Genomic DNA, 27,799 nt, shown 5'->3' with positions numbered 1-27,799 from the left:
CAATTTGAAAGCATCAGTTCTTCAGCATTCAGTCTTCTTTACAATCCAACTCTCACATCTGTGGCTACTAGAATAACCATAGCTTTGACTACATGGATCTTTGTCAACAAAGTAATGCCTCTGCTTTTTAATACACTATTTAGGTTTGTCATAGCTTTTCATCCAAGGAGCAAGCATCTTTTAATTTCATGGCTGCAGTCACTGTCCTACTACCCTGAGTGTAATTAAACCACTGCTCATTCAACCCACATCCATACACTGAGCTGACCTCTCCACAACTCATGTCCAGGCTTCTTCTACTCCTTCGGCTGATCACTAGGACCCACCCATAGTCCTAGGAATGATCTGAGGGGGTGGGTACTCAAGCAGTGGGGACATGGTCTGGGCTACCTGCTCACAGTTACCTCACATCTCCTGGTCTTACCCAGCCTTGATCCCAGATGCACAACTTTGATTTTACTTGGGCCTGCTGCTGGGGCTGCCTGAGTTTATGACTCTGTGGGTCTGACAGAATCCAGCTCATAATGGACAGTTCCAGACACATGGTTACTTGGCATCCTCTAATCAAGAATTCCGTCTATGCTCAGTCCCTGTAACACAACAAGAACTCTTTGCAAAAAGCATATAAGTTCCCATTGCAGATGGCGTGGCCTTGTTCCCCAGTGTCGGAGGTCTGTGTTGTGTAGCTCCTACCCTGCTTTACCTATGTGTTACGCTGGGTCTTTTCCCAACACTAACACCTCCAACAGCATAGAGTTTACCAGATCATCTGACCCAAGTAGCAGAGCTACTTGTATTGCAGCCCTGACTTCCTGCTTCAGGCCTCACTCAGGGCAGAGATATTCACTTGTCACCCAGTATATGGGCTGGAACATGTTTATGGATGTGGAGTCTGTTTCCTTCTTTCAAGTAGAAAGGTAAGATGTAGCAAATTGTCTTAGAGATGTCTTCACCTTCCCTTGACCCACCCGGATCACTAAACACTTTATAACCCTAGAAGTTTCCTAGTTGTCACCCACTTTAACACTCATGCTTTGCCATGCCTGTGTCTTACCAGTGCCTCCAGCATGCGAGCCACTTCTTGCTCACCCTCCTGATCAATGCAATGTTGTGTAGGATGTCCAGACAACCCAGATCTTATCTGAATGTGTATTATGACAGAGAATAGAAGATAATGAAGCCTCAAACAGACCTGTACATGTATATAGTCAACCGTTTCATGTAAATGCAAGCAGTTTCTGATCTTTCCAGATTGGGAGAAAAAAAAGTGCCAAATCACATGGATACTGTGTACCTGAGGCCATATTCATCTGCTCTTGCAAAAGTAACACATAGCGCAGCAGCCGCAATCGGGGCTATTATTTGAGCTGGCTGTGGCCTACAGTCATTCTCTAATTCATTGGTTTCTACAGGGACCAGACTGGTGAATTAAATGGAGCTATGATATGAACCTCTGTCCCCTGCATTCTCAATATTGTTTAGAGTAGCATTAATTTCTACCATTCCTCTTCATCACCACTTCCAAATGCAGTATTGTTAGATTCACCATCTTCGCCAGGATTGACCAGGGGCTGGGATAGAGAGGAGAACGGAATGTAGAAGTACAGTTTCAAAAGATTCCATATCGCCTTCTCACTACGATAGCTCATTTGGTTGGAATGGGAAGAATTCAAGATGGAGGCTACTCCAATGGCCACCTATATCAGTCCCAGTTATATAGTTAAGGACAGGGGAGGTCATCACTGGTTGGGTCCACAGACTTACTGGATACACTGAGAACCAGAATGTTGATTATTACCTGGCTTTAGTACATCTCCTCTCTAACATGCTGCTTTGGAACTCTGTGAGTCAATGTTAATTCAGATCCACTACCCTTATAATGTTTGGATATCCCTCTTTTCCCAGAATTTATTTTCTCAGCTGAATTACAGTTTATCTCTTTTGAGGAAAATGGAGGAGGTAAACACACTGTATTTTCCCCATGGCATTTTAAGATTCTTCCTCTTGTGGACTTGGTAACCTCTTTAGCCACTGTTTTCCGGGTTTGAAAACTGCCTGAAGTTTGAGATCTGGGCAAAGGATCATGAATTTCTATTGGCATGATGACCCTTAGCCTGCTGCTCATACATTCTTGTCTTTTGATTGTATTGATTAAGCAGTATCCCCATTAGTTATTCATCTACTTTGCCTCTAGGGGTGCCATGTTCTATTAAGCATCTCCACAATTCCCTCCAGGTCAAGCCCTTTTAGCTACAACCCCCTGGCTTCTGGCAGGAAAGTGCTGCCACCCAGTCCCTATTGCTTCCCATTTCCCTATTGCTATCAATGAGCAAACTGACTGATTGATATGGAATTAATATGGATACACATATAGCTATAAATATCTTTTTCTCTTTTTAAAGAAAGGTATAATAACTATATTGATCCATACCAGAAGTACAGCTCTTTTTATTTTCCTGTAGAGAAGGAGAGATGAGAGCCCCACAATATAAGAGTTGCCAGTGCTTTGGTATATTGAACTTGAGTTATTTCAGCTAAGCAATTTGAAGTGCATTGGAGCTGGACAAGGCATTGTGCATACTCCGCAGAGACTGGCATGCTAGGAAAACTCAGGCTTCACTCATTTGCTATTCATTCAATAAATCTTTGTTGCTGTTATTTTCTTTTATTTAGTCACTAAGTCGTGTCTGACTCTGCAACCTGATGGACTGCAGCATGCCAGGCTCCTCTGTCCTTCACCATCTCCCAGAGTTTGCTCAAATGTATGTCCATTGAGTTGGTGATTCTATCTAATCATCTTATCCTCTGTCATCCCCTTCTCCTTTTGCCTTCAATCTTTCCCAGCATCAGGGTTTTTTTTTTTTTTCCCAATGAGGCACCTCTTCTCATCAAGTGGCCAAAGTATTGGAGCTTTTCAGTACCAGTCCTTGTAATGAATATTTGGGGTTGATTTCCTGTAGGATCAACTGGTTTGATTCCCTTGTTGTCCAAAAGACTCTCAAAATAAACTTTGAGTCCCTGTTAAATGAAAGACCCCAGTGCTGGGCATGAGGTGTATAATGATGAATGAAAGAGATGTGCAAAATGTTTCCAATATTATGAAAGAGAATATGAAATGATGCTAAATTCCTCAATGTTTCCATATGGAGATCTATCTGTACAATATAAGCAGGGAGAAACAATTCCTTTTTTAGAGCAAAGATTGGCAAGCTATGATCTACGTCCTAAATCCAGCTACCACCTATAGGTAAAGATTTATTAGAGCACAGCCACACTTATTATCTGTGGCTGCTTTCAGGCTACAGTAGAAGAACAGGGTATTTGGGACAGACACCACATGGCTTGCAAAGCCTCAAATATTTACTGTCTGGCCCTTTACAGAAAAATGCTTGCCAATCCCCATTTTAGAGTCTTGTATGTATCTACGTGATAGTTGCTCAGTCGTGTCCAGCTTGTTGCAACGCCACGGACAGTAGCCCATCAGGCTCCTTTGTCCATGGAATTGTAGAATAATAGAGAGGGCTTTCATTTCCTCTTCCAGGGGATCTTCGCCACCAGGGATCTCCCGCATTGTAGGCGTATTCTTTACCATCTGAGTCACCAGGGAAGCCCTTTAGAATCTTAGGTCTGACTTAAATTAATATTTAAAACTCGGGATCATAACAATTACTGTGTGTGTGGGCTTTCTTTGGGCTTTCCTTGTGGCTCAGCTGGTAAAGAATCTGCCTGCTGTGCGGGAGACCTGGGGTCGATCCTTGGGTTGGAACGATCTACTGGAGAAGGAAACAGTTACCCAGTCCAGTATTCTGGCCTGAAGAATTCAGACTATAGAGTCCATGGGGTCGCAAAGAGTTGGACATGACTGAGAGATTTTCACTTTTTAGAATCAAACCTCATATGCATCAGAGATGCTCAGAGGGCTCAAACAAAACTTTGTGCACACCAGGACCAAGAGACCCAAAAAAGACTGAGCCAGAACTGTGTTTGAGTGTCTCCTGTGGAGGTACTGATCTGCAGTGGCCTGCAACTGGGGCAGAAGCTCTGAGTGCAGGAGACCTGGTCACATAGCCTGTGGCATAAGCCATCTTGGAGGAGGTCACCTTTAACCCGACCATAGAGCCGCTGAGCAGACGACCCACCCATAAACTTCAGAACAATTATACCAAAGAAATTCCTTCACTGTTTATAAAGTTCTAGGACCCACAACAGATTTCCCAACCTGGGGATTTGGCAAAGGGACTGAGAACCCCTGGGGAATTTGACTTTGGAGGCCAGTGGGATTTGATTACAGAACTTACACAGGACTGGGGAACCAGACTATTGGAGGGCACAAACAAAACCTGTGTGCACCAGGACCCAGGAGAAAGGAGCAGTAACTCCACAAGAGACTGACCTAGACTTGCCTATGAGTGTCCAGGGGTGTTCGTCAGAGGTGTGGGTCAGCAGTGGCCTGATGCAGGGTCAGGGCACTGAGTACGGCAGTGCCTGCATCAGGCCTTTTGAAGGAGGTCCATTATTTTCATTACCTCCAGCATAGTTGGGGCTTCCCTGATAACTCAGTCGGTAAAGAATCTACCTGCAATGCAGGAGACCCCCGTTTGATTCCTGGGTCAGGAAGACCCACTGGAAAAGGTATAGACTATCCACTCCAGTATTATTGGGCTTCCATGGTGGCTCAGCTGGTAAAGAATTTGCCTGCAATGTGGGAGATCTGGGTTCAATCCCTGGGTTGGGCAGATCACCTGAAGAAGGGCAAAACTATTCACTCCAGTATTCTGGCATGGAGAATTCCATGGACTATATATAGTCCATGGGGTCACAAAGAACCAGACAGGACTGAGCGACTTTCACTCTCACTTTTCACTTTTGTTAGGTAGGTGGAATAGGCAAAAGGAGTCCAAAATAGCAGTGGCTAAAAGACAAGGAAGGTCAAAGGAAGGCCCGAGGACCAGAGTGAAGACTTCAGGCAGAACAAACAGCACTCCTGGCTAAGCCCAATTTTCATAGGGCAGGCCCAGGTGGAGGAAAAAATATATAAAAGGAGGAGCCAAAGTGCTTTCTGATGGACTCTCTTTCTCCTGTGTGTGTGCGCTCTCTCTCTCTCACTCACTCTCTCTCTCCTGCTATCTTCTAAATAAAATAGAGTTGTAACACTGATTCAGAAAACGAAGATCATGGCATCTGGTCCCATCACTTCATGGGAAATAGATGGGGAAACAGTGGAAACAGTGTCAGACTTTATTTTTGGGGGCTCCAAAATCACTGCAGATGGTGACTGCAGCCATGAAATTAAAAGACGCTTACTCCTTGGAAGGAAAGTTATGTCCAGCCTAGATAGCATATTGAAAAGCAGAGACATTACTTTGCCAATAAAGATCTGGCTAGTCAAGGCTATGGTTTTTCCAGTGGTCATGTATGGATGTGAGAGTTGGACTGTGAAGAAGGCTGATCGCCAAAGAATTGATGCTTTTGAACTGTGGTGTTGGAGAAGACTCTTGAGAGTCCCTTGGACTGCAAGGAGATCCAACCAGTCCATCCTGAAGGAGATCAGCCCTGGGATTTTTTTGGAAGGAATGATGCTAAAGCTGAAACTCCAGTACTTTGGCCACCTCATGGGAAGAGTTGACTCATTGGAAAAGACTCTGATGCTGGGAGGGATTGGGGGCAGAAGGAGAAGGGGACGACAGAGGATGAGATGGCTGGATGGCATCACTGACTCGATGGACGTTAAGTCTGAGTGAACTCTGGGAGTTGGTGATGGACAGGGAGGTCTGGCGTGCTGCGATTCATGGGGTCGCAAAGAGTCGGACACAACTGAGCAACTGAACTGAACTGAACTGACTGAACACTGATTTTCCCAAGAACTATAACACGATTTGTCCAAGACCCGAGAGCTGTGACACGCTGAGGGCTTTAATGTCCGTCACTGCAAATCTTTGTTGTGATGAGACAAAGAACCGAGGAACATACACTCGCATGACATCTATGGTGCTGTGACTCGGATTTAACCTGGCTGAAACAACCTCCGCACGGAAGAGGCCAAGCACAGCAGGAGCCCAACTCAGTGAAGCTCCCGTGCTAGAAGCAGAAGGCAAAGAAACCCAACGCAGGGGAAGGCCCATCATGCTGGAAAACGGGACAGCGAAAAATGAACTCAGCAGAAAGCTCACGTGGCCCAGTCTCAGATTCCAGAAGACCTCCGGTTAAGGTAAGAGGTCCTCGCTCCTATGGCTGGAGGGACCTTTACAATCTCTTGTTTCTTGTTTCCTCGAACCTCCCGCGAACAGGCGGGTGGCAGGGGCACAACTGAGGGACTCTGGAGAGGCTACTCCTCAGCATGTCCCAGAGGCGCTATCTGCTGAGCCCCAGTAGCTGTTACACAAGCCAGTGGGAGTTCTTCTGTCCTTTCTCTTCTCTGTGCCAAAGATCAGACCAATGAAACTGTGAGCACCGGTCAGATATTTAGCAAATTTTCTGGCGGGCTATGAAGGTGATTCCTTGGCACGTTTTCCCCACTGCTTTTCCCTCCTGTCCTTCAGCTCTCTCCCGGGACTCAAGCCCCACCAAAACTAATGAAACTCAGGCTCTGATGTCTCATTGCAAAAATTCATTGAGAGACAAAGCGATAAGAGGTGGATTTGTTAGGATCCAGAGAGAAGCCACTGGTCAGGGTGTGCTGGGGCCATGGTATTAGGCCCGGATAGGTTTTATGAGGGGGTGGAATTCATATGCTAATGAGTGAGAGGATCATCCCAGCCATTGGGGAACCACCCACTCCTCCCTCTTCTGACCTTGTGCCTTGGAGCTGTCCTGCCACCTCTGGGTGTGTCTGTTGGCTTATAGACTGGGGATTAAGGTTTACTTGAATCATCTTGGACCCAATTGATTTTAATTGGTTTACATTATACCATTGTGCTATGTCATTCTTTCAAAGGTTGTGCTCTGCCCCCTTCCCTCCTGTTTCATGCTCTTTTCCTGAGCCCCATCCAGACCCACAATTGCCTGTACAATCTTCTGGAGAGACAACCAGAAAATAGCTGGCCTTGGGAGGGAAATACTCTATAATATCCAACCCCCTAATCCTACCCAATACTGGTCACACTAGAGATCTTGGGGATGCCCAAACTCCAGTCCGGGGAGTCCCAGGAGGTCATCACGCCTTGACCTGCCTAGGGATTGGTCTTCAAAAGGTTGTCACACCTCAACCTGCTTGGGGATCCTCTAGTCCCGGGGTCCCAGGAGGTCATCATGCCTCTACCTGCCCAGGGACCCAATTCTTGGGAGGCCGTCATGCCTTGACCTGCCCGGGGATTCGATCTCTAGGAAGCTGTCACGCCTCAGGCTGCCTGGGGATCTGCACCCTGACCCAGGGACGCCTGGCTCTCAGGTTGCAACAGTACTAGGTAGGATGAACTTACATCATATCTATTCCCGTCCACAGTGGGCAAACTAGCAATGAGTTACAAACCTTTTAATTGTACCCAGCACTGGTCACACTGGAGATCTTAGGGATGCCCAAACTCCAGTCCCAGGGGTCCCAGGAGGTCGTCACACCTCAACCTGCCCAGGGACCCAATTCTCAGGAGGCCGTCATGCCTCGACCTGCCTGGGGATCTGCACCCTGACCTGGGGACGCCTGGCTCTCAGGTTGCAACAGTTCTGGGTAGGATAAGCTTCAGAAAGAATCACCCCTAAGGAAGTCCACCCATGGAAACATAAAGAAGCCTATTATTTGTGGGACTGTACCCAGTCTCAGCAATAACTCAGGAGCCCAATGAGAACCCCATTGCCTTTCTGGAGAGGCTAAAAGAAGCACTCCAAAAGTTTACCAACCTGGACTTAGACTCTTATGAGGGATGGGTGATTTTAAAGGACAAATTCCTGTCCCAATGTGCATCAGATATCAGAATTAAGTTACAGCAGCTACAACAGCAGGACCCTGCTGCCTCTTTAGATGAAATGGTCCAGACAGCCACCAATACCTTTTATAACAGAGAACAGGAGAAGGAGGCCAAGGCCCAGGAGAAGGCGAGAAAGAAAGAGACAAGGCATGCCCAGATGCTGGCCGCCCTCCAGAGAAGCCCTATGGCAAACCCCAAGTCCTTGAAGGACAAGGCACCAGACAAATGCCTGATCTGTAAACAGGCGGGGCATTGGGCCAAAGAGAGTCCAAACCGTGACAAGTCTCCTAGAACGGCTTGCTACAAATGCCATCAACTGGGACATTGGGCGGCACTCTGCCCTTGGGACCCAAGAGCCTCAAGGTCAAGCGCCAAGCCTATCCTCACAATGGTTCAAGAGGACTGAAGTGGCCCGCTCCAGCCAGCCCGCCTGTCATGGATAACCATCACGGGGCTGGAGCCAAGGGTGCAACTGGATGTGGCAGGTAGGTCCGAGAATTTCTTGGTTGACACAGGGGCTACCTACTCTGTCTTGATCTCCTACTCCGGAGCCTTCTCCTCCCAAACCTGTACCATTTTGGGTGCTACAGGAAAAGCAACTACTAAAAGATTCACCCGAGCACTTCTTTGTTGCTGGGATGGACAAATATTTTCCCACCAGTTTCTGGTCGTCCCTGAGTGTCCTACCCCCTTATTGGGGAGAGATATACTCACTAAACTGGGGACCACCCTTGTGATGGGAAGTTTTTCAGCCCCTAGAGCTCTACAGCTCCTGATTACTACTGAAGAACCCATTACACCTTCAATAGAGAAGGACCAAAAACTGTGGGAAGACAAAATTAACCCCCAGGTGTGGGACCAGGGGATCCCTGGACGAGCCCACCAAGCTGAACCGGTCATCATTGTCCTCCTAGATCCCACTCGGTTTCCTAACCGGAAACGATACCCTCTCAAAAGAGAGGCTCGGGAGGGACTACAGCCTTTAATAAATAAATTCCTTGCTTGTGGACTATTGGTCCCCACCAGTTCGCCATGTAACACCCTAATCCTCTCAGTAAAGAAAAAAGACGGAACCTGGTGAATGGTTCAAGATCTCTAGATCATAAATGAAGCTGTAGTCCCCCTCCATCCCACAGTACCCAATCCCTATGTAATCTTGGGAGAAATCCCACCCAGTGCCAAGTGGTTTACGTCTTGGATCTCAAAGATGCATTTTTTTGCATACCACTGGCTAAAGAATCCCAATACCTTTTTGCCTTTGAGTGGGAGGCCCCAGGAGAAAAACACCAACAGATGACTTGGACAGTATTATCTCAGGGGTTCAGAGATAGCCCCCACCTGTTTGGACAGGCCCTTAGCCAGGATCTCCTAGATCTGGACCTGGGACCTAATGGGAAAATATTACAATACGTAGATGACCTACTAACCTGCTCTCCAGATGAGAAAAGTGCCCAACAACATGCAATTCAGGTTCTAAACTTCTTGGCAGAAAGGGGATATAAAGTCTCCCGTGCTAAGGCACAGATGGTCGAGACAAAGGTCACTTACCTGGGAGTTCAGATTACACACGGGCCCAGGAGGCTGTCCTCTGATCAGGTACAAGGAATCCTCCAGTTGCCCTCCCCCACGACTCAAAAACAATTGCGAGCTTTCCTGGGGCTAACTGGTTATTGTAGAATCTGGATACCCAATTATGGTCTAATTGCCCAGCCCTTATATGAAAGCTTAAAGGGATGAGAGGATTCAATCCCACTGATGTGGGGAACTCCTCAAAAGAAGGCAGAGGCTACACTAAAACAGGCCTTAACTCAGGCACCTGCCTTGAGGTTGCCAGACCCATAAAAAGCATTCCAACTTTATGTCCATGAAAGAGAGGGAATAGCCTTGGGAGTGTTAACTCAAAGGTTGGGATCTGAGCCCTAGCCTGTAGCTTACTTATCCAAGAGGCTCAATCCAACTACCCAAGGTTGGCCCCCCTGCCTTTGAAATCTTGCAGCTATTGCAGTCATGATAGAAGATGCTTTAAAACTCTCTTTGGAAGCAAACTATTTTTACCAGCCACCAAGTAAAACAACTCCTAAATGGGAGAGGCCATTTATGGATGTCTGATCAAAGAATCCTCAGATATCAAGTAATGCTGATGGAAAATCCAGGCCTCACTATATCCCCTTGTGAGGTTCTTAACCCAGCCACCCTCCTACCTACCCCCGAGGGCTCCCTCCCCTTTCACTCTTGTCTAGAATCCTTGGACCACTGGACAAAACCCCGAGAGGGATTGTCAGAAGATCCTCTGACCAATCCTGAGGAAATCTGGTACACTGATGGAAGCAGCTTTGTCTTGGATGGAAAAAGAAGAGCCGGGTATGCAGTAGTCTCCAATTTTGAGACCATAGAGGCTAAGCCTCTGCCACCAGGTGCTTCAGCCCAATTAGCTGAGCTCATAGCCCTGACTCGAGCTGTAGAGCTGGGAAAAGGAAAAAGAATAGCCATTTACACTGACTCCAAGTATGCCTTTCTGGTGCTACATGCACATGCGGCTGTTTGGAAAGAAAGGGGCCACTTGACCACCCGAGGGTCCCCAGTCAAATACGGTGATCAGATTCTTTGACTCTTGGAGGCAGTCCATCTGCCTACTGAGGTTTCAGTCTCCCACTGTAAAGGACACCAAAAAGGGAACACGGAAGTGGCACAAGGGAACCAAGCAGCTGATCAGGCAGCTAAGAGAGCAGCATTACAGAACCATAACATAATAGGGATTGCCACCTTAGTTCCACAGACTAATTTGCCAGAAACTCCTTCATATACTGAAGGTGAGACTCTTAAAGCTAAGAGTGAGGGCTTTCAAGAAGATCATATGGGGTGGTTCCAAAGGGAGGGGCTCCTTTTTCTGCCTGGGAACCTCCAATGGAAGCTGGTTAACTCCTTATGTGCCACTACTCATTTAGGAGAAAAGGCCCTCCAAAGATTACTAGAAAGGTCCTTCAGAGGAACAGGCCTCCAAACAACTATAAGACAGGTGGTCTCCTCTTGTCCCACTTGCCAATGAAACAACCCCCAAGGAGCTCGAAGACCCCAGCTGGCCCAGCCCGTCCAACGGCGTGGAGCCTACCCAGGAGAGGACTGGCAGATGGACTTCACCCAGATGCCAGTTTCTCATGGGTATAAATACTTATTAGTTATGATAGATACATTCACAGGATGGATTGAAGGCTTTCCCACCTGGACTGAGAAGGCTGAGGAGGTGGTAAAAAAAACTGCTCCATGAAATCATTCCAAGATTTGGTCTGGCCAGGTCATTACAAAGTGACAATGGGACATCATTTACTTCTAAGGTCACCCAAGGGGTCCCGAAAGCACTGGGCATTACTTATTATCTCCATTGTGCCTGGAGGCCTCAATCTTCAGGAAAAGTAGAAAGAGCCAATCAATTATTAAAATCAGCAATAAAAAGATAACCCAGGAGACCTCCCTGGGATGGAAGGAGGCTTTACCAAGAGCTCTCCTCCGCACCTGCATTGCCCCTAAGGAACAGGTTGGTCTTAGTCCTTATGAGATGCTATATGGGAGACCTTTTGTTTATGTCAATGACCTCTTCCTAGATCCAGAGGTTCAGACCCTCCAGTCTTATACCATGGCCATTGGGCAATTCCAAAGGATATACGCTTGTGGGGTATGAACCAGGACCCAAAAGATTCTAAAGAGTCACCACGATATGCTCCAGGGACTCAAGTCCTAATTAAAGTCTGGAAAAATGGGTCCCCAAAGGCTCAACTCCAGCCCACATGGAAGGGCCCCTACCCTGTAATACTTTCTACCCCCAGAGCAGTCAAGGTACCAGGACATGACTCCTGGATTCACTACTCACGAGTCAAGCTGTGGAAGAAAACAGAAGAGGACACTCGATATACCTGTGAGCCCCTGGGAGATCTCAGATACCTATTCAGAACTACCAATGAGTGCCATTCTAATGAACACCCCAAAAATCTGGTTTCTGGGGATAAGATTTCTCAGGATAACTCTAAGGAGCCAACACAGCTTGACAGAGACTGTACTCCAAGACAGACAGGAAATAGATCTTCTGATTCCTGAACAAGGAGGGACTTGAGCCATCCTGGCCATGTGAATTTAAAATTGACCAATGTCCCTTCTAGTCCTTGTTATGCTACATTGATGATGCTTATGATTATTCCATGTACTGTCAATTATCTAACCTGTTTTGTCTCTGCCCAGGTCAACCAGCTACAACATGCAGTGCCGGTTCAACAAAGATATAAAACTACAGCCGACCAAGGAAATTGTCACACACCCTTGGACACCACTATAAGGACTCTGAGGATTGAGACTAGCAAAAGGGGGAGGCCCAATACCCCTCGCCATCCCAGTTCAGCAGGAAGTAGCCAGAAGGACCTCGACGCCCCTATTCCCAAAGAATTGGGCCTCCCATCTCTTGAGGGGGGAATGTTAGGTAGGTAGAATAGGGAAAAGGAGTCCAAAATGGCGGTGGCTAAAAGACAAGAAGGTCAAAGGAAGGCCCGAGGACCAGAGTGAAGACTTCAGGCAGAACAAACAACACTCCTGGCTAAGCCCAATTTGCATAGGGCAGGCCCAGGTGGAGGAAAAAACATATAAAAGGAGGAGCCAAAGTGCTTTCTGACGGACTCTCTCTCTCCCACGTGCGAGCACTCTCTCTCTCTTTCTCACTCACTCTCTCTCTCCTGCTATCTTCTAAATAAAATAGAGCTGTAACACTGATTTGCCTAAGAGCTATAACACGGTTTGTCCAAGACCTGAGAGCTGTGACACACTGAGGGCTTTAATGTCTATCGCTCCAAATCTTTGTTGTGATGAGACAAAGAATCGAGGAACATACACTCGCATGACACTAATCAAACTGACCACATGGACCACAGCTTTGTCTAACTCAATGAAACTATGAGCCATGCCATGTAGGGTCACCTAAGATGGATGGGTCATGGTGGAGAGTTCTGACAAAACGTGGTCCACTGGAGAAGGGAATGGCAAACCACTAAAGTATTCTTGCCTGGAGAACCCCATGAACAGTATGAAAAGGCAAAATATATGACATTGAAAAATGAACTCCCCAGGTAGGTATGTACCCAATATGCTACTGGGGAAGAGTGGAAAAATAACTCCAGAAAGAATGAAGAGATGGAGCCAAAGTGAAAACAACACCCCATCATGGATGTGACTGGTGATGGAAGTAAAGTTCAATGCTTAAAGAGAAATATTGCATAGGAACCTGGAATGTTAGGTCCGTGAATCAAGGTAAATTAGAAGTGATTAAACAGGAGATGGAAAGAGTGAATGTCGACATTCTAGGAATCAGCGAACTAAAATGGACTGAATGGGTGAATTTAATTAAGATGACCATTATATCTACTATTGTGGGCAAGAATCCCTTAGAAGAAATGGAGCAGCCCTCATAGACAACAAAAGAGTCTGAAATGCATTACTTGGGTGCAGTTTCAAAAATGATCTCTGTTCATTTTCAAGGCAAGCCATTCAATATCACAGTAATCCAAGTCTATACCCAACTAGTAATGCTGAAGAAGCTGAAGTTGAATTGTTCTATGAAGACCCACAAGAATTCTTAGAACTAACACCCAAAAAAGATGTCCTTTTCATTATAGGAGACTGGAATGCAAAAGTAGGAAGTCAAGAGATACCTGGAGTAACAGGCAAATTTGGCCTTGGAGTGCAGAATGAAGCAAGGCAAAGGCTAATAGAGTTTGCCAAGAGAACGCACTGGTCATAGCAAACACCCTCTTCCAACAACACAAGAGAAGACTCTACACATGGACATCACCAGATGGTCAACACCGAAATCAGATTGATTATATTCTTTGCAGCCAAAATGGAGAAGCTCTATACAGTCAGCAAAAACAAGACCGGGAGCTGACTGTGGCTCAGATCATGAACTCCTTATTGCCGAATTCAGACTTAAATTGAAGAAAGCAGGGAAAACCACTAGACCATTCAGGTATGACCTAATCAAATCCTTTATGATTATACAGTGGAAGTGACAAATAGATTCAAGGGATTAGATCTGATAGACAGAGTACCTAAAGAACTATGGACAGAGGTCCATGACATTGTACAGGAGGCAGTGATCAAGATCATTCCCAAGAAAAAGAAATGCAAAAAAGCAAAATGGCTGTCTGAGGAGGCCTTACAAACAGCTGTGAAAAGAAGAGAAGCGAAAAGCAAAGGAGAAAAGGAAAGATATACCCATTTGAATGCAGAGTTCCAAAGATTAGCAAGGAGAGATAAGAAAATCTTCCTCAGTGATCAATGCAAAGAAATAGAGGAAAACAATAGAATGGGAAAGACTAGAGATCTCTTCAAGAAATTAGAGATACCAAGGGAACATATCTTGCAAAGATGGGTGTAATAAAGGACAGAAATGGTATAGATCTAACAGAAGGAGAAGATATTAAGAAGAGGTGGAAAGAATACACAGACTTGTACAAAAAAGATCTTCATGACCCAGATAACCACGATGGTGTGATCACTCACCTATAGCCAGACTACCTGGAATGTGAAGTCAAGTGGGCCTTAGGAAGCATCACTACAAATACAGCTAGTGGAGGTGATGGAATTCCAGTTGAGCTATTTCAAATCCTGAAAGATGATGCTGTGAAAGTGCTTCACTCAATATACCAGCCAATTTGGAAAACTCAGCAGTGGCCACAGGACTGGAAAAAGTCCGTTTTCATTCCAATCCCAAAGAAAGGCAATGCCAAAGAATGCTCAAACTACCGCATAGTTGCACTCATCTCACACGTTAGCAAAGTAATGCTCAAAATTCTCCAAGCCAGGCTTCAGCAATATGTGAACCATAAACTTCCAGATGTTCAAGCTGGCTTTAGAAAAGGCAGAGGAACCAGAGATCAAATTGCCAACATCAGTTGGATCATCAAAAAGCAAGAGAGTTCCAGAAAATATCTATTTCTGTTTTATTGACTATGTGAAAGCCTTTGGCTGTGTTTATCACAACAAACTGTGGGAAATTCTTCAAGAGATGGGAACACCAGACCATTGTATGTACCTCCTGAGAAATCTGTATGCAGGTCAAGAAGGAATAGTTAGAACCAGACAGGGAACAAGAGACTGGTTCTAACTTGGGAAAGGAATATGTCAAGGCTGTATATTGTCATCCTGCTTATTTAACTTATATGCAGAGTATGTCATGTGAAATCCCAGGCTGGATGAAACAAGCTGGAATCAGCATTGCCAGGAGAAATATCAATAACCTCAGATATGCAGATGATACCACCCTGATGGCAGAAAGTGAAGAAGAACTAAAGAGCCTCTTGATGAAAGTGAAAGAGGAGAGTGAAAAAGTGGGCTTAAAACTCAACATTCAAAAATGAAGATCATGGTGTCTGGTCCCATCACTTCATGGCAAATAGATAGTGGAACAATGGAAACTGTGAAACACTATTTTGGGGGGCTGAAAAATCACTACAGATGGTGATTGCAGCCATGAAATTAAAAGATGCTACTCCTTGGCAGAAAAACTATGACCAACCTAGACAGCATATTAAAAAGCAGAGACATTAGTTTGCCAACAAAGGTCCATTTAGTCAAAGCTATGCTTTTTCCAATAGTCATGTATGGATGTGAAGGTTGGACTATAAAGAAAGCTGAGTACCGAAGCATTGATACTTTTGAACTGTGGTATTGGAGAAGACTCTTGAGAGTCCCTTGGACTGCAAGGAGATCCAACCAGTCAATCCTAAAACAAATCAGTAGTGAATATTCACTGGAAGGACAGATGCTGAAGTTGAAACTCCAATACTTTGGCCACCTGATGTGAAGACTGACTCCTTAGAAAAGAGCCTGATGCTGGGAAAGATTGAAGGCAGGAGAAGAAAGGAATAAAGGATGAGATGTTTGAATGGCATCATCAACTCAATGGACATGAGTTTGAGCAAGCTCAGGGAGTTGGTGATGGACAGGGAAGCCTGGCATGCTACAGTCCATGGGGTCTCAAAGAGTCATTTGCAACTGAGCTACTGAACTGACTGAAGATTTCATTGCTTGAGATACAAGAATAGTGGATAATATTTGCCTTCCACAGCCTTTTCATCAAGAAAACACATTTTTATAACTATGTCACAGATAAGGCCAATAGACAATTTAATATAAGAATTCAAGCTCTGGCATTTTACAAAAGTCATGTGAGACAGAGATGGTTATCAGTAAATACAAATAAAATATTTTAAAAATTGCTTTGAATGGTATGGGACAGAAGGACACACGTATTTAAAATTCTTTGATTAGGAAAAAATAACAGTATAAAAAACTCCTGCTGTCTGCCTCCCCAAGTCTAACCTGAAGTAACTAAGGTTTTGTTAAATTTGAAAGCTTTCTGCAGAAATAACCCTGAATACCCCACCCTTTTAGTGACCTTAGTAATGTTGAGACTTCAGATTTTTCATGCATTTCTAAGATCCTTAGGTTAAAACTGTATAATAAGAAAAATATCTTTAATAATTTTCAAAGAAGAACGTATTGACAACAGGGAAAGTCTGTTTCAAAAGTTTAGGTTTTGTGGCAAACAGAAAGTGGTGATCTAAAGAGTTGTATTTCCATATTAGTTGGGCTTTATTGGGGTGTTGACTCAATGCATATGAATTTGGGTGAACTCCGGGAGTTGGTGATGGACAGGGAGGCCTGGTGTGCTGCAATTCATGGGGTCGCAAAGAGTTGGACACGACTGAGCGACTGAATTGAACTGAACTGAATGGAACTCAGGAACACAGCCCTCTTTGGTCACCCCCTCAGTGTGTACTACTCAAGGACAACAGAAGAAGAAAGGTGTTTCTTCATGTTCATACTGTACAGAAGAGTAGATGAAAGTGACTAGCAGACAGAACTGAATGGAATAAAGCACATGGACACCCAAGAAAGCAATCAAATGGCACCCTTCCATGCCAGTATTCTTCACACACTGAAGAATATTTTTTAGTAGGGTTGAGAAGTGTAGTGAGTTGAATTAAGTACCCCCCCACCCCCCTGCCAAAAAAAGGTGTGTCTAAGTCCTAACCCTGGTACTTGTGAATGTGAACTTGTTTAAAAATAGGGTCTTTGCCGTTGCATTTAAACTAAGGACTTCAAGATGAGATCATGCTGAGGTTTTGGGTGTGCCCTAAATCCAAGGACACATGTCTTTATAAAGGAAGAAGAGATAGATTTGAGACCCAGAGACAGGGGAAAGATCAACTGAGGCAGAAATTGGAAGACAGCCATGAGCCGAGCACTACCCGGAGGAGCCACAGGAAGCTGGGAGAGAGGTCTGGTGCGGATTCTTCCTTAGGGCCTCTGGATGCTGTCAATCCCTTAACTTCATACTTCTGGTCTTCAAAACTGTAAGAGAATAAATTTCTGTCATTTTAAGCCACCAGCTTGTGAGGATTTGTTATGGCAGCCCAGGACACTAGTAAAGGGAGAAACTAATTTTTAAAGGTCTTAGATGCTTTATGTTTAAAATAAGGATTTCATTTAAAATTAAATTAATTAATTTTAAATTAGACATTTAAAATTATTAGTAATTGTCTCTATCTCATTGGATTTTGTTTTCGGTCAATTTAAAGTTATATTTACCAAGGAGAGATGTCAGTTTATATAAATAATAATAACTATTAGGTAATTTTGAAATAGGGGCTTCCCTGGTGGCTCAGTGGTAAAGAAGCCACCTACAATACAGGAGACATGGGTTTGATCCCCGGGTTGGGAAGATCTCCTGAAGAAGGAAATGGCAACCCACTCCAGTATTCTTGCCTGGAAAATCCCAAGGACAGAGGAGCCTAAAAGACTACAGTCCATGGGGTCACAAAAGTATTGGATATGACTGCGAGACTGAGCACATGTGTAATTTTGAAATAGAATAAAAGGCTAAATACAAGTAATTAATAATGGTATAATTATATAATAAAATTATATAAATTATTTCTTTTAAGTTCAAGTAATCAAGATTTCTGGGAGAAATAACAATAACCTCAGATATACAGATGACACCACCCTTATGGCAGAAAGTGAAGAGGAACTAAAAAGCCTCTTGATGAAAGTGAAAGTGGAGAGTGAAAAAGTTGGCTTAAATCCCACTGCTGGGCATACACACTGAGGAAACCAGAAGGGAAAGAGACACGTGTACCCCAATGTTCATCGCAGCACTGTTTATAATAGCCAGGACATGGAAGCAACCTAGATGTCCATCAGCAGATGAATGGATAAGAAAGCTGTGGTACATATACACAATGGAGTATTACTCAGCCATTAAAAAGAATACATTTGAATCAGTTCTAATGAGGTGGATGAAACTGGAGCCTATTATACAGAGTGAAGTAAGCCAGAAGGAAAAACACCAATACAGTATACTAACGCATATATATGGAATTTAGAAAGATGGTAACGATAACCCTGTATACGAGACAGCAAAAGAGACACTGATGTATAGAACAGGCTCATGGACTCTGTGGGAGAGGGAGAGGGTGGAAAGATTTGGGAGAATGGCATTGAAACATGTGAAATGTCATGTATGAAACGAGATGCCAGTCCAGGTTCAATGCACGATGCTGGATGCTTGGGGCTGGTGCACTGGGACGACCCAGAGGGATGGTATGGGGAGGGAGGAGGGAGGAGGGTTCAGGATGGGGAACACATGTAAAAAAAAAAAAAAAAGACATTAGATCTAGAAAGGAAAGTTAAAATTAAAGGGATGCCTGGGGGTAGACTAATATTAAAAAAAAAAAAAAAAAAAAAAGCTCAACATTCAGAAAATGAAGATCTTGGCATCTGGTCCCATCACTTCATGGGAAATAGATGGGGAAACAGTGGAAAGTGTCAGACTTTATTTTCTGGGGCTCCAAAATCACTGCAGATGGTGATTGCAGTCATGAAATTAAAAGACATTTACTCCTTGGAAGGAAAGTTATGACCAACATAGATACTGAAAAGCAGAGACATTACTTTGCCAACAAAGGTCCGTCTAGTCAAGGCTATGGTTTTTCCAGTGGTCATGTATGGATGTGAGAGTTGGACTGGGAAGAAAGCTGAGCGCCGAAGAATTGATGCTTTTGAACTGTGGTATTGGAGAAGACTCTTGAGAGTCCCTTGGACTGCAAGGAGATCCAACCAGTCCATTCTAAAGGAGATCAGTCCTGGGTATTCTTTGGAAGGAATGATGCTAAAGCTGAAACTCCAGTACTTTGGCCACCTCATGAGAAGCGTTGACTCACTGGAAAAGACTCTGATGCTGGGAGGGATTGGGGGCAGGAGGAGAAGGGGATGACAGAGGATGAGATGGGTGGATGGTATCACCGACTCAATGGACATGAATTTGAGTGAACTCCAGGAGTTGGCGATGGACAGGGAGGCCTGGCATGCTGCGATTCACGGGGTCGCAAAGAGTCAGACACGACTGAGCTACTGAACTCAACTCAACTGAAGCAAAACATTTTTCTTATTTCTCTAGTCTTTTATCCTCTTCCCCTCTCCTGCCAGTTTTCTTTTGAAATATTCAGAAGCATAAGACTTCTTTTGGGGAACACTGAAAGATTTAAGATTTAAACAATAAATCTAAACCTTAAACTAAAGATTTCAAGATGAGATCATTCTGGATTTGGGGTGTACCCTAAATCCAATGACAGATGTCTTCATAATGGAAAGAGAGAGAGATTTGAGATGCAGAGACAGAGGAAAAGGTCATGTTGTCTAAAAAGATTTAGACAACAAAATAAGTTACTTGATCTTAGAAAAGAGAACTATGTTGTTACTATCCTTTGTCAGAATTTTAGCAGACTGCTAACTTTGGGTTGAGTGCTGTCCACTTCAGAGTGATCATGTGAGTTGGACAAATCAAAACACTGGAGAGTCTTCCTGTGGAGATGAATTGAGACAGGTCAGAACCAGGCAGGCAGAAGGCCTATGATTCAGATCCTGCTGGGTTCCCAGGCTCTCCTGCCCTTCTCTTCCCATAGTCAGAGCTGTTTGAACCCCACCTGCTGCCTTAGCATTGCCCTGAGGCCAGTTCCACATTCACCCGTAAAGCAGCCTAAACCCCAGTGGTTCTCAAGCTTCAGATGCATTTGTAAAAATGCCAACTCATGTGTGTTGCTCTAGATTTTCTCAATCCAAATTATCAGGGCCCAGACCTGGCAATATGAATTTAGATTTCCTCCAGGTGATTCTATGCCAGTGCATGACTCAGTGATGATGGACAAACAAGCTAGACCAGTAGTTCTCTAAGTGTGGTCCCTGAATCAGCATCATCACCATCCCTCGGGAACTTGTTAGAAATGCAAATTCCTGGGCCCCATCTCAGGCTTGCTGAATCAGAAATGGGAAAGGAGTCCAATTATCTGTGGTTTAACAAGCCTTTCAGGTGATTCCTATGAGGGCTCAAATTTGAGAACCATTGCTCATACTTAGACTCACTTCCAAAGAACCAAGTCTGGATAAGGGGAAAATAGTAATTCCGAAAACCTGGTGAGCATCACTTTAATCAGGTGACCAGGTTTAACACCCTTCGTGTTAAATCTTGCTGGTGTCATGTGCCTCCTGATATGATGTCCTTCACCCTCGTGGTCTTCTTCCTACAGAACCATAATCCAAATCTAATCATTAGGAAAGACCAGACATGTGAAGAAGCACTGAAGAATATTCTACAAAATACTCTTCAAGACTATCAAGGTCTTGAATAGCAAGGAAAAACTGAGAAACTGTCAGACTGGAGAAAACTAAGGAGACATGACAATTGAATAAAATGTAGGATCCTGAATTGCATCCTGGAACAGAAAAGGACAATAGTGGGAAAAGTGGAGAAAAATGTGAATAAGGTCTGAAGTTTAGTTACTAGTATTGCACCAGCATTCATTTCTTAATTTTGACAAATGTATCCCATGAAGTAAGATACTGACATTAAGGAAATGGGACGAACAGTATATGGGAACGCTTTGCATGTTTTGGAACTTCTCTGTAAATCTAAGAGTATGCCAAAAAATATTTTTAAAAGTCAACAAAAACATAAAAATAGAGGAAAAAAGTGTGGTCCACAGATCAGCAGCATCTACACCACTTGAAAGCTTGTTAGTAGTGAAGATGATCAGAACCCATTCCAGACTGGCTGAATCAGAGTGTGCATTTTTTTCAGAAGATCCTCAGGTCAATCATTCAATGTACAGTAAAAGTTGAAAAACCCTGCTCTTTACCACAAGCCTGGGATTTAGCATCAGCTCAACCTTGTCTGAGCTTGAAACACATACTAGTTTCTATTTTGAGCCACTGCCTATTTATTAAAACCCAAGCTCTGTTTCAACCTGATTGAGATCAATAAGCTCTGTGCTACTCCTTGGGGCTCAGTCCTTATGTGTTATAACATTCCCCAAAGGCTCAGATCCTACCTTTTATTTATGAGATATTTCCTTCCTTAAAAGGTGGGAGTCTTGCCTTTGATCCCTAAGCCTGCCTGGGGCCTGCTACAGACTTCCTTCTTGCTGACATGGCTCGTATTTTAGGTGCTGCCTCCTCGAAGCACCCGGTCATAGTGTTCCATGCACCTCTTGAGCTGATAGCACTGGGATTTGCACTTATTGTCACTAAAACATCAGATGTTATACTCTATTTGCAGATTCAACCAGGCCTGTAAATATCTAGAGATAGGATGGCATGTGCAGAGCTTGCTTCTCCATCAAATAGCTCAACAAAAAGAGGAAGATTTCCAGAAATTCCAATGTTTAAAACTGGGTTCAACAGGATCTGGGATTTGAGATAAAAGCTAGAGGCCTAGGAATGAAACCGGAGAGGTAAACAATTTTCTCTGCGTCCAGATTTTTTCTTTTGGTGTCATTGAATCTCAGAAATAAGAACCTACTGATTTTATAAAGATAGTTTGCTTTTATGGATATTGTAAAATCCAGCCAGAATGGTGAGCATGGACACTTTTCCTGAACATGTTAGCATTAACTTTCTTCTCTTGGAGGAAAGGATTGCAGTGAATTCCTGAAGTTTAAAAGTTAAGAGAAATGACTCCTTGAAAAGATGCCTGGCCCAGTCTACCCAGAAGAAGACCAGGCTTCTTGTTTTTGCAGGGAAACACTGGGCCCCTGTCTTGGGGCATCTTGGCAAGCATCATCCTCAGGAAATATTGTGTGAATTGGACCAACTCTGCAGGGAAGAGTTGCACCAGTAGCCAAGTAACTTGAGAGCAGATGAGGCTACCATGCAACGACCTTAAAGTTAGCACCAACCTGGTGAATGGGGCATGGGAGAGGCTCACGGGATTCCACACCTGTCTGAGCAGTGGAAGAGCTCTGGACTGGGGTGGGAGTGCCCATGTGCCGGCAGCGGGTAGATAGCTCATGAGCATCCAGTTTGCAACTCTCTGGTGCACTGAGTGTGCTCAGTTTGCAGTGACCTGGAGATACCCATTTGAACCAACACATCCCACCCCACAAATGCACCGATTTCCAACCTTTTTGTGTAATTTCTTTTAATTTAAACATTTGAAAAACTCTAATCTTGCTGCTGAACAACTAAGGGGAGAAGAGATTTTTCTCACATTTTGATCAGGATAGACAGGAGACTTGTATTATCTTTCATAATATAAGTGACTAGAGTAGTTTCACAATCCAGAGAAACAGGAGACCTGGGGAAGAAAGGAGCCAGGCTACCTGAGGGCATTGACCCCTGGCTGCAGTGGAGGAGGCAAACTCACCCTGAGATGAACAGTGTGGACTTTCGTATCAACGTTAGGAAGAAATTCCACTCTTTTGGAACAATTTAACATCATCTCCATTTAAGATATTCAAGTTTAAAATTTTGACACTTGGAATCTAAGAATTGCAATGAAACACCCAATAAGAAAAAACATTGTCATAGAAGGAAGGAGGTTTACTCCTTTGGCTTTGGGATCCTAAGTTGCATTACAAAACCAATTAGCTGTAGGCTAGGCAGTATGTGAGTCATTTTTTTCTTCTCACATTAATATCACCTGTGAAATCTAAAGTGAATGATGACATTCCAAGGACAATTGCATATGATTCTTCTTCAGCAAGTTCAGGCAACTTAGAGTGGCTGTCATAAGGGAATACATCATCTCACGCTATTTTAATGATGATGGCTCCACTGGGAAGGACCATAAGGGGGAAAATGAGTTTAGTTTCTGGGCTGTGTCTGAAGTCAAAGTGAAGCTGAAAAGCAGATACTATATTGAAATTAATTTAGGGTTTTGTTGATAACAGATGAGAAATTAGCTTCAGGGATGTTTAAAAAAAACACCAATAATTTTGAAAAGCAATGAGATCCATTCATTCATCTGTAGATATACAGTTATTTATATTCTGATCAAAAGCATGAGAAAAAAATCATAGTAAAATGTCTGGAATGAGATGCACTAAGTTAAAAGTGAGTGTCTTCAATGATAGGACAATGGGAATTAACCTATTTCTTCCCATTTCTCAATAATATCAGTTTGTCTGAAATTGTTCAATAATTAAAAGAATAAATTCCTTTCAAAAATTACAGAACAAAAGGACAAATAAAGATATGATTACATGATATGATGATATGAATAATATATAATTCTACTTATATGAAGTATCTGAAGTGGTCAAATCATAGAAACAGGAAGTAGGAAGGTAGTTTTCAGGGGCTGTGGGGAGGGGAAGGGGGTAGTTTCAGTGTCATAACATCAAAGATAGAAAGATCTAGAGATCTGTGCACAGCAGTGTTAATATACAAAACACCACTGACCTATACACTTAAACATGTATAATTTACCATTAAAATGGTAAATTTTAATTTTACTTTAAAATTTTTAACTTAAAAAAAAAAGTAAAATGAATAGTACAGGACCTCCCTAGTGGTCCAGAGGGTAGGAATCCTCCTGCCAGTGCAGGGGGCAGGGGAAGATCCCACATGCCTCAGGGCAGCTAAGCCCATGGTCTGCAACTATGGAAGCCTGTGCTCTGCAACAAGAGATGCTACAGCAATGAGAAGCCCACATACCACAAGGAAGAGTAGCCCTGGCTCACCACAGCTATAGAAAGACATTGTGCAGCAATGGAGACGCAGTGTAGTCAAAAATAAAACCATTTTTTAAAAATGAACAATACAATACAGGACCATATGTAAAAATAACAATGATGAAAAGATTAAAATGTTTAAATGAAGTATATTCAACAAGGACTTGGGACACTGTCAAGATATGGGAGTTAAGGTCAGAAATGAGCCCAAAGTGCCTGCCTGATGCTGGCACCATGCAAGAAGTTGGGCGTACGGGAAGGGAAGCAGTTTTGCAGAAGAAAAAGAGATACAAGATATGAATTCAACTTAAGGAGCCAGTGTCTAAACCAGTCTAAAGTTTGCCTTAGAAAGTTGGATACACAGATCTAGAGCAAAGGACATAAAGATCTGGATTAGAAAGAAAAAAAGAAAACGCAGTGATCTGAAGTGGGTGGGGTAACTTTCACCCTAGATTAGAACAAAAAATAAGATAAATGCAGGCTAGATGAAAAATGAACATGTAACAACAACCAGTGTGTGGGGTAACTGAGAAAAAGGGAGTGTACTTATTTCTTAGGGCTGCCGTAACAAATTACCACAAACTAGGCAGCTTATAACAACAGAAATGTATTCTCTCGTAGTTCTAAAGGCCTGAAATCTGAAATCCAGGTGTCGCTGGAACATGCTCCCTCCAATGGTTCTGGCAAAAACTCCTTGTTTCTTCAAACTCCTGGTGTCTCTATGCATTTCGTGACTTGTGACTGCATCACTCCAGGGACTGCGTCACTCCAATCTCTGCCTCTGTCTTCACACTGCCTTTTCTTCTGTGTGTGTGCCTTTTCCTCTTCTATCTCTTCAAAGGAAATTTGTCATTAATCTAGAGCTCACCTTCATAAGCTAGGCTGATCTCACCTCAAAAAATTCCTGACTATATGTGCAAAATCCCCTTTACCACATAATATTACATCCCCTGGTTCCAGGGGTTAGGATGTGGATATCTTTTGGGGAGTTACCATTCAACCCACTATATGAATAAGGTCAGGAAATTATAAGAACTTTGGGGGTGGGGAAGGATGAGTTGGGATTTAGAGATTAGCAGATGAAAACTATTGTATTTAGAGTAGATAAACAACAGGCCTACTTTATAGCACAGTAACTATATTCAGTGCCCTGTGATGACAAACCACAGTGGAAAAGAATATGAAGAATAATATATATATATGTAGATATATAAAACTGAATCACTTTGTTGTACAGCAGAAATGAACACATCGCAAATTAACTACACAGTAAGTCACTATCTGGCAGATCCTGCTCATAGCACCAACAGTCTCGCTGTTCCTCATTGTGTGGACTATTCGCTGAAACCATGGTAGACAAGGTGTAAGCTAAGACGGTAGAGGAAACCTCAAGGAGCCATAGAAACTGCAGACATGTTTATTCTCTTCTGGCTGGTGCAGCAGCCATAGCAGTGATCATAACACAACCTCAGGGTCACCGCAAAGCCTCAGATGGTGCTTATATAGGCGTACTGCACAAAGTAGCCTGTAATGAAACAAGTACCTCGTGAGGCACATACCCAGTGCTGTAAGTGATCTCAGCTGTTACATAATCATTATTTATAAAACATGGGGTAAGAGGCCGTGGGGCAAGAAAGCCTGACCATACCATCTTTGCTGGTTTGCTCTTTCCCTACAGTCCGTATATATGAACTTTCAGGTTTAGAGCTTTCAAAGATGTGAGCATGCCCAGAGAAAGGACAAAGAGAGACAAGAAGAAGTAGCTGAAGAAGCAAAGCGATTCATGATGCAGGCAATGGCAAGGGGATTTTCTTTATTTGAGGAGGCACTGTTTAAAGAATTCGCCTGCCAATGTAGGATACACAAGAGACATGGGCTCAATCTCAGGGTTGGGAAGATCCCATGGAGAAGGAAATGGCAACCCACTGCAGTATTCTTGCCTGGGAAATCCCACGGTTAGAGAACCGGGTGGGCTACAGTCCATGGGATCTCAAAAAGAAACGACTGAGCGACTGAGTACCATCATTCATTGTTGTTAATTTTTGAAGCATAGAACCTGAATGTAGAACAGTACACAAAGGTTGCAGCAGCCATTCAGAAGGCAATTCAGTGTTACTGCATCATCTATGACAGAAGAGCTACTACCCAGACATCACTGGATCATGTTTTCAGGAGGGTCAGTCAGTTCAGTCGCTCAGTCATGTCTGACTCTTTGCGACCCCATGAATCGCAGCACGCCAGGCCTCCCTGTCCATCACCAAATCCCGGAGTTCACTCAGACTCAACGTCCATCGAGTCAGTGATGCCATCCAGCCATCTTATCCTCTGTCATCCTCTTCTCCTCCTGCCCCCAATCCCTCCCAGCATCAGAGTCTTTTCCAGTGAGTCAACTCTTCTCATGAGATGGCCAGTACTTCTCAAAGTACTGGAGTTTCAGCTTCAGCATCATTCCTTCCAAAGAAATCCCAGGGCTGATCTCCTTCAGAATGGACTGGTTGGATCTCCTTGCAGTCCAAGGGACTCTCAAGAGTCTTCTCCAACACCATAGTCCAAAAGCATCAATTCTCTGGTGCTCAGCTTTCTTCACAGTCCAACTCTCACATCCATACATGACCACAGGAAAAACCATAGCCTTGACTAGACGGACCTTTCCTGGCCAAGTAATGTCTCTGCTTTTGAATATGCTGTCTAGGTTGGTCATAGCTTTTCTTCCAAGGAGCAAGCATCTTTTAATTTCATGGCTTCAGTCACCATCTGCAGTGATTTTGGAGCCCTAAAAGATAAAGTCTGTCACTGTTTCCACTGTTTCCCCATCTATTTGCCATGAAGTGATGGGACCAGATGCCATGATCTTCGTTTTCTGAATGTTGAGCTTTAAGCCAACTTTTTCACTCTCCACTTTCACTTTCATCAAGAGGCTTTTGAGTTCCTCTTCACTTTCTGCCATAAGGGTGGTGTCATCTGCATATCTGAGGTTATTGATATTTCTAAGGTAGGTAGAATTAAATCTAGCAGGGACCCAGAACCAGTGCCATCAGTGTCAGGCATGAGTGAAATCTCTGCTTGCCCTCCATCTCCTATTACTAATGACCCTTCAGCTCTACCATCTCCCACCTCCTCTCCCGCCTCCAGTTGGTAACTCTTACCTGTTCACTAGATGCCCCTTACCCACTCACTGTATTCCAGCTGTCATACTGAACTACTGTACTTTCCAAGATACTATATCATAAGATTAAAAGAAATTGTCTTCTTTATTTTTTGTGTTTTATTTGTGTGAGAAATACTGTAAGCCTATTAGAATACAGTATTACACAGCTGATTATTTTAGTTATTTACCTCAGCTAACTTTGTTGGACTTACAAACACTGAACTTACAAACGAGCTCTCTAAATGGAACACATTCATCTGTAGGGGACTTACTATACTTCAGCAAAATGAATTAAAAAAAAAAAAAAACTATGGGGAAAAGGATCTGTTTGTATGAGTCAGTCAATAAGTCCTACACTTAGGGAAAAAAAAAAAAAAACCTGCTTAATTTTGTGTAACACACCTTTCCCCAAATGCATTTGGCATTGTCTTCTCCAGTGTAAATACAAAGATGAATGAGGTCCAATCCCAGACTTTATGAAGGCCAGTGGGAAAGCAGCGTGTTCTCAGAATAATTGGATTGCACTGTTTATGTGCTACAATAGAAAAATGTTCAAAGTGATGGAGGCCCAGTTAGAGGTAAAAGCAATTTTCTGTAGAATCAAAGAGTGTAAATGGAAACTGGCCAAAAAAAAAAAAAAAAATGCTGAGGAGGAGGCTTAATTCCAGAAAGAGGCTTCATGACCAGTGGCTTGGAGGCTG

At 43.6% G+C, this 27,799-nt stretch overlaps 1 long non-coding RNA gene across 1 annotated transcript; it reads left to right on the top strand.

Moving 5' to 3' along the window:
* Positions 1–600: 600 nt before the first annotated feature.
* Positions 601–12,653, top strand: LOC147359283 (uncharacterized). The gene is made up of 2 exons (XR_015140222.1): positions 601–10,315; positions 12,132–12,653. It is a non-coding gene; the product is annotated as an uncharacterized LOC147359283 (long non-coding RNA).
* Positions 12,654–27,799: the final 15,146 nt, after the last annotated feature.

Source organism: Bos grunniens, chromosome 14, assembly GCF_055505025.1.
Source record: "Bos grunniens cultivar Pamir isolate PY7600 chromosome 14, Bosgru_T2T1.0, whole genome shotgun sequence".
NCBI lineage: Eukaryota > Metazoa > Chordata > Mammalia > Artiodactyla > Bovidae > Bos > Bos grunniens.
This window is presented reverse-complemented; position numbering and strand designations above follow the sequence as displayed.